Raw genomic sequence first — 7,082 nt, forward strand, 5'->3', positions numbered from 1 at the left:
TGACTCATATTTTTAGCAATAGCTAGACTCTTGAAAAACAATAAACGAACCTTGTATAGTCCCTCAAGTATTTATTCAGAAACATTCATTGAGAACCTGGCATGTTTATTTTGGTAGAAGGGAAAGGAAACAACAACCTCAAGACTCTAAAGAAGTAATGCCTCTGAATGTGACTTAACTGGCCCAAGGTTTTTACCTTTGATATCCTCTCCAGGGTACAGAAAAATAAGTAGGCTCTTTGAGAAGACAAAAATATCCAGAGAAACAATAATGGATTATAAGTAGAAGTGCAAATAGAGAGAGTGAACACAAAACCATAAAAGGAAACACGAAATGCAATAAAAGAATTAGAATCCCTATGAGACAAAATTTAGACACTATCATTGTTTCCTTGCCAAAAGTAGTGTATTTTATTTTGTATAATTCTCACCATTCTTGAAAATACAGATTACTTGAAGACTTTTGGTTCACAGTACATGCACTTATTTGGATAAATATACGGGGGCTTTTGATCTGTATGGTGTTCTTTGTGTTGAGCTGTGAGGTGCCACTTCGATAGCTGGTGTAACTCTGGTTCTATTGCAGGCAGTCTTGGAAGTATGTATAGCTACCCTTCCTGCACTATAAGGCCTGCTTCTGCAGTCATTTGTACCACAGAGCCCTTGATGCCCATTCAATGTCCATTAAATATTAGATCAACGTCCATTCAAACTATAACCCGCAACGTGAACAGTCAGCCATACAGCACTCTGTGTATGCTCAGTCTTACCTTCACTACAATAAACCTCCAGGTAAACACACCATTCAACTCTCTGATATCCTACACTACCTCTGGGCAGGTGGGCACTTGAGACATTCTGTATGCCCGTATGCTCTATTTGCCAAGTGCAGGCTATGGGGAACCAGGGATCTACTCTCTGTCTAAATGTACCTTCCCATCTTTGGTACTATTTGCGCCAAGGCACAAGGTTCCTCTGCCTTTTTCTTTCCTTTGCAAACAGTCTGCTTCCCCTTGTCTCACTACCTTTTGAGGTTTAGATCAAAAGGTGTCCTTCTCAAATTGTAATATCCTTCTATCATTCCTTGACTCCTCTTTCCAGTGTCTAAAGAGTTTCCCCTTCCCTTCTGATAAGAACATATTCTAAATTACATACCTCTCCTTTCCTAAATGGCATTTTCTCTTCTGAAATCTAATGCAATGATAGGAAAAGAATGGAATAGAATGGACAAATATTACCTTCCTAGAAAGGAAAACACATGCATGATAAGAGATGGGGTTGGGCTTCCCTGGTGATGCAGTGGTTAAGAATCTGCCTGCCAATGCAGGGGACACAGGTTCGAGCCCTGGTCAGGGAAGATCCCACATACCACATACCGCAGAGCAACTAAGCCTGTGTGCCATAACTACTGAGCCTGCTCTCTAGAGCCCGCGAGCCACAACTACTGAGCTTGCCTGCCACAACTACTGAAGCCCGCACGCCTAGAGCCTGTGCTCCACAACAAGAGAAGCCACCGCAATGAGAAGCCCGTGCAATGCAACGATGAGTAGCCCCCGCTTGCCGCAACTAGAGAAAACCCATGCACAGCAACGAAGACCCAACACAGCCAAAAACAGATAAAACTTATTAAAAAAGAGATGGGGTTAGTGTAGGGGATCAAATGTATTATCCCATTATATGTGGAAGATAAATCACATATATTTTCCTAAAGAAAACAGGAAAGTACAAAGACCACAGTGCCAAGATACTCTCTCTTAACCCCAAATAGTCTTTTTTACCAGAAGGCCTTTACATCTCTGCCCAGTAGAAACTCTCCCTATGTCATATACTTCTTCCATAAAAATATTACTAATTGCTACTGATACCTTGAGGTAGTAATAGCTGAAAGGCTCTATGGAAAGAAACCAAATCATTAAAAAGGTTGAGAGGAAACTTGGGTTGTGGTAGAAAAAAGTATACTCTTCACATATTGGAGGCATACAAACTCTACTGAAGAGTAGAATATAAGAAGAGATATGAAAATATTGATTAAGGACAATACATTTGCAGACACACAGATGTAGAGGAAGTATTATAGAGGTTTTGATAAAGAAGCTAGACCCTTAGAAGTAATATGCAAAGACATACTTAAGTAAACTTTCTTAAACTGAAAGCAACTTGAACTTACAACCAGAAAAGAAGTATAATATTATACAAAACGTTAGTGAAGAGAGAAACACATCTTGAGAATAATGTTGAATAAAATGAAGGTTTAACTAGAGTACTAGCAGAAAAAGGATTGGTTACCTACGCAAGTACAAAACTCAAGATAAGCTTCAGATTTTTCCACAATACAAAATGCCATAACTATTAATAAAAATAACTAACTTGGATTTCCTCTGTTCGATGTGCCACACACTGAAGAAAGAACCTATGTGGATGATCTCATATAATCCCAATTAGAACCCTATGTGGTATGTACTATTAAAATCTCACTCAGGAGCCAGGAAATAAAGGTTTCAGAGGCTCCATGACTTGCCCTTGATCACACAGTGTGTACATGGCAGGGCTAGGATTGAAGTCCAGATCAGAGTCAATTACCAAATGAGGAATACATATATATAATTATAATACACACATAATTATATATATATAATTAAAAGATGGATTAAACAAATATATACTAAGCCTCGTATGCCAGAAAGAATACGCTACATTTTCCAGTATAACATTGAAGAAGATTGAAATCTATACTAAGCAACAGAAACAACTTCATTAAATTTAAAAAGTAGAATATTTGGCCAATGTGGCTTTATTTCCACAATGCTAAAGACACAATGCAATAAAAACTTACAGCAAATTACCAACCATTTGGAGTATGTTCTTTAAGAATTCACTTAAGTTGTGTGAAGTGTTCCAACCAATCTTGCCATGAACAGCAGATAGAATATGAATTCTTTTCTCAAGAGCCTTCTTAGCTCCCAAGCAGATATGCTTTTGGGAACCTTGGAGTACCAGGCCACTAGGCAAATTCACTTTTGCATAGATCTCTCTCTTAGACTCAAATTGAGGCTCTTGCTATATTTTCTTCCCCCGAATTTTAAAATCTTCTTGCCGAGTTTTGAAAATGTTGCTTAGCTAAGGCTAAGATTTTTGGGCACTCTGGTAAATTTCCTAGACTTACTTCCAGGGAATGATTCCATCATATCCAACAGCGTTGGTCTGTCCTGTGAGCCCCTAACACACATCCCAAACCCTTAGGACAGCCCTATTTCCAATTAACAGTCCTTAAAGAACCAGAAATTTTCATCAGTCCAGTAGTGCTTCCTGGGGGAAGAGGGAGAAGAAGAAGAAAGGAAGTGGTGTTACCTTTATATAGAATTGCCAGCATTTTATTCTTGCAAAGTCACTAATAAAAATAATGATATTTACTATAATTTATATTTACCATAAACATCTGTTTAATAAAGTAGAAGGGACATAACACCAAACTGAGTTAAATATACTTAGCCTTGGGAAAAAAAAAATCTTTTTCTCATTTTGCTAAAAATTATTGAAATCTTTGTTATAAACCAGTGTTCTTGGATCAGAGTTTGAAAAATACTTATTTCTTTTATGGATTTAATGGGAAAAGAGACAGCTGCAAGTTCAAACTGAGATGCACCACAAAATTTATGGATGAAGTTAGAAAATACTACTGTATGTAGATGGAAATTACAAAATACCAACACAGAAGAGATACATGGAATAAAAGTTCTCTAGTAACTGGTCTTATATTTGGATATAGCTTAGATAGTTGTGTCTCACTGTGTAATGGAAAGTGGCCACCCTAAATTATATTCTACTTCAAATGATATAACGTAAATTTAAACTTCATGAAACTGGTTATACAAATAGAAGGGTACTGAGCTATATAGGTTGTGAAGTAGAAAAGTTATAGAACAAGAACAATTGTGTTTGTCCAGCATTGTTCTCGTCAGAGCCAGTTGTGTCTAACCTGACACCATGGACAGATGGTGAAGCAGGAATAATTCCCCATATTCCATTTAAAGATGAATAAAAATATTCAAGTGTTTTGCTATGATTCCAAGCAATTTGAATCCCTTTTCAAGATACATTAAAAAACCAAAAGGTACTATATAAAATAAGAAAAGGTTTTCCTGTATTAAAATTAATAAATTGTCCTTAGGAATCTGGTTAACCTCATATACTCACTCTGATAATCCGTGAGCGAACTGATAAAATAAATTTTCCAAATATACAAAACTACTATCAGAGTCAATCCTCCAGGCACAGACACCTCAGGAGACCTAAGAGAAACATCTTAACACACTAAATTGTATTCTATTTCAAGAGTATTTTTACCTGATTCTGCAAGAGATTGCCTTATTACTCGATATCATAAATCATGTTATCCCACTTACAGAAGGAGTCAAGGGACTTTTGCTCTTAGTCTTAAGAGCAAATAGGTAAAAGAGAATAAACATATTAAATTACTTTCAATCATTCATTTGACTAAAATATATGGCATTTTACATTATAACTTTAATATTATGAAACAACTCTATTCAGGGTATAGGAATTAGTACATGTATATATGTACTAATTAGTACATATTAGTTTTTCCTAATAAGCTCACAGAACAGGTAAGGATGTGAATGCTTTTTGATGTTTTTCACGTACTGATTCGAATGCAAAATGTAAAAGCTTTTTTTTGTCAAATAATAGACACCCCACTGAAGTATCAATTAGAACATGATTCTAAGTACCAATCGACAGTTAATTTTTGATATTTACAGCCATCATAATTGAATCATTCTGGAACATAAAAGTTAATTGTATGTAAGAAAAACTAGTCAAATTACATAAATGTAGAAACTTTACAAATCTCAGTGAGGTACTATTAACCACTCTTATTTCAATGAAAATAAGGAAAGATTAAGGCTTTGATGCTTTATAAAAAGTGATATGAAGAAAATCTGCTTTACAAGTTTGTTTTGTTCAAAATTCAAATTCTTAGGTCTCCAAAGTGGTTAAATTTTCCATAATCACTTTATTTCTACCTAGAAAAGTAGATTTCTGTGTAGACAAAGTTGACATAAATACTCAAACAAATTTCTTTTAGATTGAATTTTCATTCATATGGGATTCCAAATGTTTATATACATGAGAACTTTCTGTCACAATATTCATTTTTTTAACTGATGTTGCACCTTCATTTGATTGGCATTAGATTTGCTGAAAAAGCTGAGCCAACATTTCCAACTGGGAAATGGAAAAGGTTAAATTTTTAGATAATCAGAAAGCTTTCTCTAGACAATTTAGTCAATAGCCACAATTTATGATGCAAACCTAAGGGTCTAGTTTTGCCTTGTTAATTCCACATTTACAGAATACACTTTCATGATTTCCTCCCACAAGACTATTTAAAGACATGGAACAGCAAACAGAGGAGTTTGTGTCCTTACCCCCAAATCGGTTAAAATCCGAAGCTTGATTAAATGGTAACATTATCTATTCTTTGGGTTTAAAAACCCTCAACTGAATTCCAGTCCTCATTCCACCCCATTCTCCATCACATTCCAGGAAACCCAATATGCTTTATTTAGTTTAGTAACTAAGAAAAGGCACAGCTCTGGGTGCAATGTTCAGAAATTACTCTGCGTGAAAAGACAGAAAAAACAAAAGTATGGACAGAAAAAACTAAACAAATTATGTGGGGTAGCTTTATATATTTTTCTAATTAGATGACTTCCCAGACATCATAATGAACCTCAAACATCTAATCAATTTAAACCAATCATTCTTATATAATCTAATTATCAAGTTATAAAACGCACAATGTTATAATGATACCATAAAATAAAGTATCACAATGATGGCTCTGATTTTGAATCCCATATTATTTTTGTTTCTTTAAAGGATTATTTCTTACACATACTTCTTTTCCTTAGTCATATGTAATATGTATATACATTTGATATATATAAATCTGAATTATAATTTTATTTTTCCTATTTTTCAGAGGAAAATATGCTTTATTTGGCAATGTTTCATGTTTCTAGTGTTAAGCTATATCTCCCTTTTCTTTAACATCATTTTCACAGATCTCATTTTCCTTTTCAGTTTTGTCTCATTGATTTTATATCCCGCCCCCTTTTTAAATTATAATAAGCCATCTTTAAAATTATGAATTAATCATTCTAAAAATGAAACAGCTTTACCATAATTAAGGTGGGACCATGAAAAAATATACATTTAGTAGTCTTACTATACCACAATAGCAGACATTTTAAAAATTATCTTTTCAGTGAAGATTTTAAATTTCCAACAAATTATTTTTCATATCTTTAAAAATTCATTTTTATAAAGCAGAATATACAGTATTTTTTGCTTTGGATATAAATAAAATGAAAATTTGAGTAATTATGTGACTTTCTTTTTTTTGGTTGTGCCAGGTCTTAGTTGCAGCAGGCAGGCTCCTTAGTTGCAGCTCAGCAGGTTCTTAGTTGTGGCACGCGAACTCCTAGTTGAAAAATATGGAACGCTTCACGAATTTGCATGTCATCCCTGCACAGGGGCCATGCTAATCTTCTCTGTATCGTTCCAATTTAGTGTATGTGACAGAGCACTGTGACTTTTCTGATATATTCTTTTAATCAGATACTTTTAGGTCATTATCAGTTTTTCTTCTCATTTACTGGCCAGATACAAATAATTATTCCTCTGAACTTTGATCAGTTCTAACAAGGATTCACTACCATTTTATATAACTCTATTTCTTGTCATATCAAATTGACTATTTTGATCAAAATAGTCAAAATGCTCAATTAAAAAAAAAAGTTTTGGGCTTCCCTGGTGGCGCAGTGGTTGAGAGTCTGCCTGCCAATGCAGGGGACACGGGTTCGAGCCCTGGTCTGGGAAGATCCCACATGCCGCGGAGCGGCTGGGCCCGTGAGCCACAACTACTGAGCCTGCGCGTCTGGAGCCTGTGCTCCGCAACGGGAGAGGCCGCGACGGTGAGAGGCCCGCGCACCGCGATGAAGAGTGGCCTCCACTTGCCGCAACTAGAGAAAGCCCTCGCACAGAAACGAAGACCCAACC

General features: G+C 35.5%; 1 non-coding gene across 1 annotated transcript; it reads right to left on the reverse strand.

Annotated features, from left to right (window-relative positions):
• Positions 1-6,511: 6,511 nt before the first annotated feature.
• Positions 6,512-6,616, reverse strand: LOC118896256. Its single transcript, XR_005020162.1, has one exon. It is a non-coding gene; the product is annotated as a U6 spliceosomal RNA (small nuclear RNA).
• Between the last annotated feature and the right edge of the window lie 466 nt (positions 6,617-7,082).

Source organism: Balaenoptera musculus, chromosome 5 (assembly GCF_009873245.2).
Source record: "Balaenoptera musculus isolate JJ_BM4_2016_0621 chromosome 5, mBalMus1.pri.v3, whole genome shotgun sequence".
NCBI lineage: Eukaryota > Metazoa > Chordata > Mammalia > Artiodactyla > Balaenopteridae > Balaenoptera > Balaenoptera musculus.